Genomic DNA, 10,301 nt, shown 5'->3' with positions numbered 1-10,301 from the left:
GCGTAATACGGAGAGAAAGAGAGCGCGGAAAGGATAGGGAGAGGGAGAGAGAGAGAGAGAGAGGAGGGAGGACGGGCGGGCGGGAGGGCAAGAGCTGCCGCATCAGAGGCAGAGAGAGAGGGAGAGAGGGAGAGGGAGGAACATAAACCCTTATCGAAATCGTGATTCACCCCACATTCTCCGGAGACCCCCTAACCTATTAACATCCATATCACAATAACAGATACACGTGTACGCCGTACTGTATTCCCACACTGTCGTCGTCTCGCTCTCCTTACCCGTTCTCGCATCGCTTGTATTCGTAATTACGCTCGCGGCGTATCGCGAAAAAAAGGAAGCTGAGAGTGACAGAGAAAGAGAGAGAGAAGGAGGAAAGAGAGGAGTGGTAAAGTGGCCATAATGTGCCGCGGGATTTCGGGATTAAAATGAAATTTCGATCGCGCTTTCGTCGAGCCGCGAGGCTGCCGAATTCTCTCTCTCTCTCTCTCTCTCTCCCTTTTTCATTTATCGCGATAAAGCAATCACGCGTAATTTTCGCGTATATGCGAAAGTTTTCTTCTCTCTCTCTTTCCAATTAGTTGCGAATTCATTTATAATTATTACCTTTCGTTCGGTTTATCGTTAGCGCGATATCAATTTTTTATTTGCTCACGATCTGATTTGACATTAAAATTCAACATGGAAACATAAGGAAACTACTGTATCGAGACTTTCGTAGATTTCATAAATATACAATTCTATCGAATATCGAAGAGATGCGTTGATTGCCATTGTCTCTTTGTTGCAGAAATTGTAGATGAAAAAGTGGGCATATCTTGAGTGTAGCGTATCATTTTACTGACAACGCTGACAAGAAGGCATCTCGGCAAAAGTTTCGACAAACCCTTGGACTAACCAACCAATTATTTAAAAAATACGACGCGTGAATAGGATTGAAGAATGTGTGAATAAAATTAACGGGGATGGTGAACAAAAAGGAAGCGTAAGTAAAAAATGAAAGAAAATTTTTATGCGCTGTATATTTCAGGGATTCTGAAGCTGTGAGGATGTACCGAGGGGTTAATGAGATTTTTTAACGTGTCAGGAATGAAGGCGTGAAAGGATTTGCTAAAACTGGTTGTTTATTAACAAACGATATTTGTATCTATCGCAACTGTAACACAAATGATTGGATCTCGCGTATCAAATACTTAACGGGCGCTCACGCGAATAGCGAGGAAGAGCGCACGGAGAAATAAGTAAACGGTCTTAACTGTATGAAAGCCGGTACACGAATCGCACACATACATATTTAGAAAATAGAACAAAGAGATATAACAAAGAGCGGTACAATATTGTTGTTGGCGTTTCATAATTGCAGTCACAAAAGACCTGTTCGTGCCCTATCCAACGATCTTGGCGATCTTGTAATGGCTTCTTAGAATCCTTAATGATCATCGATGAAGTCATAAAGTATCGGACATTTTGTTATATATTTTTCAGCGTATTATAGTAAATATATATACATATAAAGTATATATAAACTAGTATAACACAACGCGCGCTTCGCGCGCGCTATTAATTCTTTTTCATTAAACATTTTTAACGATATATACACAAAATAACTGTCAAAATATGACAGCCGCTCACGAAGTAAGCGCAATGACAAAACCAATCAGCATCGCGGAAAAGCGACAACAATACACTTCGAGACTTTCGAGAATCGACTTAACATGCCTTTTTTTACGGAGGGGTCGACTTAACATGCCTTTTTTACGGAGGGATCGACTTAACATGCCTTTTTTACGGAGGGATAAAAAATAAAATATATATAAATATATAAAATATATATAAAAATATATATGTATATATAAGATTGCGAACATCAGATCGACGGGCAAGAGGTAAAAGTTTAAAATTCGATAAATCATTAACCACATTTGTTTAGCGATAATATATTTTTATTTCTCGTTGCACAGCTGATTTTAATTGCTTCCCAACGAAAATTTTTTGATGCTAGAAATTCAAAGTTGAATATCAAATTTCGATCAATTTCGCAAGAATTTACGGCTCTTACATATATAAATTATATATTTATTATACTATTATATTATTTACATGGAAAATCATTCTCTCTTTCACGCACACACGCACACAAACATGCATACTTTGTTCTTATCAGATCTACAAGTCCGATATTATCGTGAATAATTTCTGCAAATACACTAGTTATCTCCTTTAATTCGCTCTCTGTTGATACTACATGTAATTTCGGAAATGCACTCGGTTGTATATTTAAACAAGACATGTACATCAATGAGACATATTAATGCCAGATAATAATAATCAACTGATAAGCCATGATATTAATTGACCGATAAACTTTGACATCATAATGTAGAGCGTATTAAAGGTTTGAATCGGCTGTTGATTTCACATTCTCCCATTTCTCAAACGAAACTATCCGTATGAAAACTGAGCAATTCGACAGATTGGCATCTTTAGCGTTACAAGTTAAAGATTCGAGTTAAAGCGCGATAGGATCGAGGCATTCGTATCGTTACGATCGTGGCGGAGGGCGAGAAGAGGACGAGGGGAAAGGTTGGAAACGCGCTCGCCCCGTTTACTCAAGCGGAGAAATGGAAGCTGGTTTTCGGACAGACACCCAGTGCATCGAGATAGATAGGTAGATAGACGTCCGGATAGATGCATGCCACGGCAGGCAGGCAGCCGCCGTGTGTAAGGGATGCCAAGGGGGTGTGTGGAGAGCGCGAAGAGAGGGTGGATCGTGGCGAGATCCAAAGTGGAGAAGGAGGAGGATGAGAGAGGGTGGAAGTGGGCGAGAGCGCGAACGCGCGCGAACGAGTGGCGCGGGGATACGCGGAGAGGGTGACGGGATGACGTGGAAGAGGGCGAGCGGGTGGGTGGGCGAGCGGGCGACGCGGGTTCTCTCGCTGATTACGTCGCAGGATGGTCAGGAGAGAGAAACCCCGGAGAGGATGCTGTGCTACGCCGTTGGTCGGTCGGTCGGACGGTCGGTCGGTCGGTCGGTCGGTCGGTGGTGGTGGTGTGGAGAGCGCGAGGAAGAGGCTGGCGCTGGCTCTCTCGTCGCTGCTGGATAGAGGCGAATATATCCGCAATGTCCTACCGCCGCCAACTCTACGCTCTCTCGACGCGCTCTATCTCCCTCGTCGTCGTCGTCGTCGTCGTCGTCGTCGTCGTCGTCGTCGTCGTCGTCGTCGTTCCGAGTCCTCCAATCCGCCTCTCCCCCTCCGCCTCACCCACCCTCCGACTATCCGCGGTCTCTGGCCTTCCTCCGCGATCTCGCTCTCGCCGTCTTTGTCGTTCTCGCGTCGGTGATTCGCGTGTATCTATCCTCTTCCCTCCGATGAGGAAGCTTCCAGGCTGGCGAGGCCCTAAGCTAAACTAAGCCACGTCAGGATAGGATAGCGCCGGGAGGATAGGATGGGATAGGATGCTCGGTCGGATAGTAGTGCCCATCTACCTTCTCGCGCACACAACAAGCAGCGGGTCGGCGACGAGGAGAATGACGACGACGACGACGACGACGACGTCGGCGACGGCAACGGCGACGACCCCTCGTGCACAAGCATCCACCTTCCTCTCCCTTCTAATACTACCATCTTCCTTTCTCTTAGCTTCGACCGTGTCTCGCGATCTTCGTCGACCCTCCGCCCTTTCTCGCTCAAGCGTCCCTCGCGCGCCATCGCGCGTTCTCCCGCTTCTTCCACCCTCTCGCTCGATCCGCTCGCTCTGCACGATCTGCCTGCTTTTCTCCGTCAGCAACACCACCCACGGAACCCCCGGGGGGTTAGTTAGGGGTAGTATATTGACGGCCGGCGTCGCGAGGACGCCTATACTTAGCGTGCCGGCGAACCGACGCGTTTCCAGCAAGGTGTCCCTCCACCTCCTCCTCTTACTCCTTCTCTTCTTCCTCCTCTTCCTCTTCTAGCCCTCTTCGTCCAGCCACCCTCGGGTCACCCTTCACGACCACCTTCTCCGGCCACCCTATTCTACCACTCTCCGCCTCACACCCTTCACGTCCTCCGTCACACGGCCGTGGCGGCTTCTCCCTCGTCGTTCGCGACCCCTCGCGTCTTCGTCCACCTTCCATCCCTCGAACACCAACATCTACTCCATTCCGAAGCTTCTTCCACCTCGATCGAGGTATCGAGAAAGCCGCCTCGTCGTCTCCTCTTGCGCGAGAACCGAGCGGCAACCCGGTCCAAAATTACGCCAGCAGCGTGATACGGTGGGATGGGAGGGGGAGGGGGAGGGACGGGGGGAGGTAGACGAGTTTCTTACGACGTCGAGCCATGTTGCGACGTTGGGCATCGAAATCGATGCCTCCGGGCACCGGCAGAGCTTCGTGACGCACCTGATACGCGAGAACACGGGACGAGAGAGACGAGCGAGTGAGAAAGAAAGAAAGAGAGAGACAAGGAGAAGGAGAGAAGAACGCGAGGAGTTGATTAGGGAGCGACCGAGCGAAATTATGTATACGTCGAAGATGATGGCGACGGTGCACGCGATGGACTCGAGGAAGAAGAAGGCCGAGGGTGATGTTTCTTTGTCGGGTGCGCCGATTCGGCGAGATCGCGGATATATACCGGGCGGTCGATCCGATCTCGATGCTCGCGAGTCCGCAATAAGAGAGGCGCACGACCATGCGATAATTTCGACGATATCGACGTAATTTCGACGTCAATTTTCGATCCCGTGGCAGAGATACGATTAAAATTCGTATCACTATATTATACTACCGTTCCCGTTCTCATTAGCATAAGCGAGATAAATATCTGTTACGATTCCTCTCGGACATCTCTCGTCACGGTAGTGCAAGCTGCCGCCGCGAATTAATAATGTCTTAAACGAGGAGTTAACTCGCTGCAAATTGTTTCCGTTAAGGTAATTTGCAAATTAATCTTTAGTCGCTTTAGTTTAGCATTATTTCTCCTTTTGTCGCGCGTGTAATTTTGGTTTCCCGTAATTCTCGCCACTCCCGCGTGGCGCGTGTCGCGATATTTTCATCAAATTTCGTCGATCATCACATTAACAAAGGGTAGCATATATTAAAAAAGGTGTTTCTCGAACGAGAACGATAATTGAAGTATATTGTTTCCGAGTGGCACTCGATTAAAACCTACCTTTGAGGACTTGAGATCGCAAACGTAGACTTTATCGTCGCAATCTTTGTGTTTCGCATTCTCTCTCGTTCGTGTGTTTATTTCTTATTCTCTATTTCTGAAACGATTAGTGGCCAAATGTAATAAAGGGCAGTTAAGGTATACTCTTAAGCGGAAATTATCCGGTTAACATCTCGTAACTAAGTTTCACAAGTTTGCACAAATACATAATAATCCGCGAGAGAACTCGGAGGGTTTAAAGCGGTAGCGCGATTGTAATTGCTAATCTCGCGAATCGCAAAAAGAACGCGATATGAAATTAACATCCATAAATATTCGCTTAACTGCTCAAGAGAGACGTAAAGAGACATTATTACAACTTCCTTTCTGTATACATTTCGATGGAATAAGGACGCGATTATATTCTTAACGCGTATACACCTATCGATCGATATCACACGTGAAAGAGATAATATTATATTATTATCATTTGCATGATACTACTTTCTCTCTATTATTATTATCGCTCATGCAATAACTTAAAAATTAAGAGAACATTTTTGTCAAACATAAAATTTGACGGGCAATTAAACGATAATCGATTGAAATGCCAAATTGACTAATACACGCGTAAAGTATCGAATCAATTTCGTTTGATTCAATGTATCATCGACCGTCAATTCGCGTACAGCGGACTTTGAGAGAACCTGAAGATTCCCACCGAAAGGGTTCACGAGGCCGCCACGTGGGTAGTTGAGCCCGGGGTTTTACGGGGAATATAACGTCATCGCGGTTCTCTGTCTCTCTCTCTTTCTCTTTCTCCGTCTCTTTCTTCCTCTCGTTAAAGGCGTAGTTGTGGCAAGAGTCGCGTGACGTCACGGCAAATGCCGTTCCGCCCTGTGTATGCCACGTAATCGCCGCACGTATTACGCACGTGTGTGAGAGGTTGCGCATGTTCCTATAAACGCGCGCGGAGGTTTACGTCGGCAATTTCGTCCTCGCAAAAATTCGCGCGCGTGTCCCATATAGGTTTTGTCCCATCATAGGTTGTAGGAGACGATAGCCAGGATCGGTCATTACATCGATGTCCCTCGGGGTAATCCCGTTCTAATCATAAATAACACGTGTGCGCGGGCAGAGGGTGTCGTCGAGTAGGTAGGTGGGGTGCATATTGTTGCATGGCGACGCGAAAGAGCGTTATTTTTGTGAAACCGACGTATGTATTTGCATCGAGAGGCGAGTTTGAAAAATGTCATGTTGTACAGGAAAGAATAAAACCATGTGTAGATTTTGTCGAGCGTAAAATATACTTTAAATTTAATTTACCGCATTGAGAGAGAAGTTATTGAATAATATACGGATTGACTTAAATAATAATAGAATAAAACGAATCATACATATATATAAAATGAAGAAAAATAATATTAGTAACTGTGGAATAAAGGAAATAAATTCGAAATTTGAACTTTTAGTACTGACTACATATAGATTATTCGATATGTATTATACATATATATATATATATATATAATTTTTCCTTAGGCATTATGTCAAATAAATATATTAGCATCGTCTCATTAATATTTTTACTCTACTTGTACATTTACATACATATGGCGGAAATATTAGATGGAACGAAAAAGTTGCACGATACGAATCGGAGTCATTAAAAGCCGGCAGTTCGCTGGTGCGTGCACGATTATTGCCCTCTCGATATTTGTTATCGCCGGGCGCGAGGTTAACGGTGTCATTTTGCCACTGGTTCGAGCGCGAATCGAGAAATAGTCACGATGCGCGTATACGCGTCATTATCCGTCCGTCGGGTCGTTAGAATTAATGAACGTCCGTCCACCTGTTCCGCGATCGGCCGATCGATCCTTTATTTCCTCATGTTTTCGCAGTAATTTATTAAACGGTTAATAAGGAACGATAATGGGCGCGAGTGGGTAATCCTAGTGAAACGCGAGAGGGATCGAAATTAAAATACCGACGAAGGATATAACTTCATCTCGCGAAACATTTACGCGAAACGCGATATCTTAATTATAACATTGCGTTTAAAGATACGCGTGTCATTAAGAATATCGACATTATACACATTTTTTTCTCTCACACATCTTTTCTCATTATTGCGAGCGTTAGACGAAATTGGTATAAAAATTCGTTATGTGAGTTTGAAAATTGTTATAGACTTGAAATTTTTTCGAAAATGCGTCCGCACAATATATTTCGAGCGTTAACTTTAATACTCCGCTAAAGATCGAGCTAAGTGCAGATTAAACAGACTAGGCGACACGTTAAACCGATCAATAGCTGTATCGGCGAGCGCTAAAGACGCTATAATCGGCATAAGAGCGCTATAAGATAGAACGCGAGATTCCCTATCTCGTATGGTCGATCCAATTGAATTTCATTTGGCATCGGCGCACGTTTCTCCTTCGTTTACTTCGACGACCACGTATATTCAGCTCTTATTTCGAGGCGTCACGTAAAAGTTGCATCGAGAATCGCCAGCGCGCGATGAGACTCGCGAAAAATTCATGTAATCGATAATTCGGTCATATTACACATGTATATGTTTTATGATATGTATAAATTATTTTTTATTGTTTCGATTTATAATTCGATTTATAGAAACTTTTAATTTCGCTAGATTATCGCTAGATAGAAATACAAGGTGCTCCTAAATATATGCGAAAAATTTCGGGAGGTGATTCTTTGGGTAATTTCTTGAAGAAGAGTTCACATTTCAAAATTATGCCGTTTAAGACATCGGTGTATATAAACTTTTTATCAAAAAATTACTCAAGGAATCACCATCCGAATTTTTTTGCGCGTGTTGAGGAACACCTTGTATATTTAAATCGATAGATAATATCCAAACAAATGATAAATATATCCGCGTCCGGCCGTTCAAATAAACGTTAAATTTAACCATCTCGGAAATGAAATCGCGCGAAATGAGGCGAGCAAAGCGATATCACCTGGAGTAAATGGCGCTTTTTTTTCCTCTCCCTCTCCTCTCTCTCTCTCTCTCTCTCTCGTCGTATTTATCTCCGGATACAGGCGGCGATCTCGTCCGCCAACTTTGCGCGTCGCGTCGCGAGCAGACGCCGTCGGAGTTTGCGGTGGCTCGAATTATCGGTCGGCGACAGTGCCCCGCGTTTGTCGAAAAGCAGGACCGTATATAGCTGCGAGCGCCCGCCGCGTTTATTGTTCCCATACGCCTCGGCATAATGAGGCGAGCGAGCGAGCCGAGCCGAGCCGAGCGAGCGAAAATGCCGCGCGATAACACGCCGGTCGGATCGCGTAATTGGACGGAGCGCGGAACTGGAACGGACTCGTTTCGTTCAGAGTCCCGATAAGATCCGTTATCGCATCGGCGCGGCATGCGAAGGATCGTCCTCGATGCGCCTCTCGCCTCTCGCGATGTCGCGTTCGACGAACCGCGGCGGAACGCGAGGCGAAAAGAAAAAAAAAAGCTTTTCGGCGCGGCACGTTTCACGGCTTCAAGGTTGATATAATTTGCGCGTTGAAGTTTTGCGCCGCGCCTCTGTCCTCCTCCTCCTCTCCTCCCCTCCACCCCTCCTCTCGCTCTTTCTCTTTCTCTGTCTCTCTCTCTCTAGCGCGGGCTTTTCCCTTTCTCTAGTCCGTGACCTCGTTCGTTCCCCCGACGTAAATCCGTCAGGAGATCCGCGATGTCCACGCTTCGTTTGGGGACACCCTTTTCGCTTTATCCCGTTCTCTTTTTCTCGCTCTCTCTTTTTCTCCGTCCCCTTTCCGCTCGCGGCCCCCTCTCGCCACCCGAACCTAGCCAGCCACCCTCGCTCCCACTTCTCTTTCCCATCGTCCTTCTCGCGAGAGTGCGTTCGATCGACCTGAATTTTTTTCCACGCTCGAATCGGGAGCCCTGAGAGCAATTTCTCGACTCGTCGCGGGGTGGTCGTCGCCGAGGAAAACCCCGAGGAAAATCGCCCGATCGATCTACCTTCGGTCTTCAGGTCCGAAACGAACGACGAGGAGAGACAAACGCGTTCGCGGCGAGTAAGATCGAGATGGAAGATAGAAAGAGGAGATGAGAGAGAGAGAGAGTGAGAGAGAGAGAAGGGGGCAACGGTACTCGAGGGTAGAAAGAGGAAGAAAGAGGGAGAGATAGAGAAAGAGAGAGAGAGAGAGAGAGAGAGAGAGAGTGGTAGCCTAGGTGAGTGAGAGGGAAGAGAGAGACAAACACACAAGTACGTGCAACGCGAGCTGCATGTATATAACGATGCCGGGTTTGCGTGTGTTTGTGCGCGGGTGGGCAACCTAACTTTAAGCAGACTACACAAAATCTTCCGTGTATACTTATCGGGAAAAATGATAAAGTAAATCACTCGTGACTATTTTCTATACTTTAAACTTACTTTTCTTGTAAATGATATCACCGATTTAATCTTTCTAAAAATGTGTGAGATCGAGAAATATCTTTTTCTAGATAAAAAAAGTATATCCAAGTCAATAACGATTGTCATGATTATTAAATTTACTTCAAAAAATGCAATATTGCTTTCGAATTTGTTTGGCAAATGAACGATAAACACGTCGCATCAAGTTGATACTTTACAAGCTTATTCTCAATTGTATGACAAGTTGCAAAATATTATTAATTGTCTGAGAATATTTCATCATTATTAATACTTCTTGTAGTCGTGTGTGAGAGAATTGATTACCGAAATAAGTGGATTTTTGGTATGAAGGGGGCTTTAACATCGGCGCGGTGGACAGGATGAGAGGTACACGTACCACCACACCGAAATCTTACGAGGCTGCCTCCGCTAACTACCTCCTATCTGCCCTGCCCGAGGCCCTGAAAACGTTCTACGTTACACCTCGCGAGGACCCATTTCGCGCGAGCCGCAGGCGCAGGGGTGTGCATCGATTCCCGCGTGCCCGATGCTTAATTAAAATTTCCGTCCGCCTCCTCCTTTCTCCTCCGTGATATATCGACACGCGGGTCAAGAGAATGCACTTGCAGTTATCTAGAAAAAAAAAACAAAAAAACGAGAAATTCGTTAAAATTTCACTGTGCACGCGTAAAACAAGTAATTGAAAGGCGAGGCAAGAGCACGTGTCGTGTTTAGAGGGATCAGTTATGCGTTATCTTATGTCTTATACGTATAAGATTCATTCTTCGTG

The 10,301-nt window shown here is 45.5% G+C and overlaps 1 long non-coding RNA gene across 3 annotated transcripts in view; it reads left to right on the top strand.

Moving 5' to 3' along the window:
* The window catches only part of LOC115237239, a 97,896-nt gene that overhangs the window by 12,301 nt on the left and 75,294 nt on the right, over positions 1-10,301 (top strand). For all 3 annotated transcript variants that reach the window (XR_003884324.1, XR_003884325.1, XR_003884323.1), the window contains exon 2: positions 788-982. This is a non-coding gene — a long non-coding RNA (uncharacterized LOC115237239). The remainder of the gene's footprint in view (positions 1-787; positions 983-10,301) is intronic.

This window comes from Formica exsecta, unplaced genomic scaffold (assembly GCF_003651465.1).
Source record: "Formica exsecta isolate Colony F162 unplaced genomic scaffold, ASM365146v1 scaffold1136, whole genome shotgun sequence".
Lineage (NCBI taxonomy): Eukaryota > Metazoa > Arthropoda > Insecta > Hymenoptera > Formicidae > Formica > Formica exsecta.
This window is presented reverse-complemented; position numbering and strand designations above follow the sequence as displayed.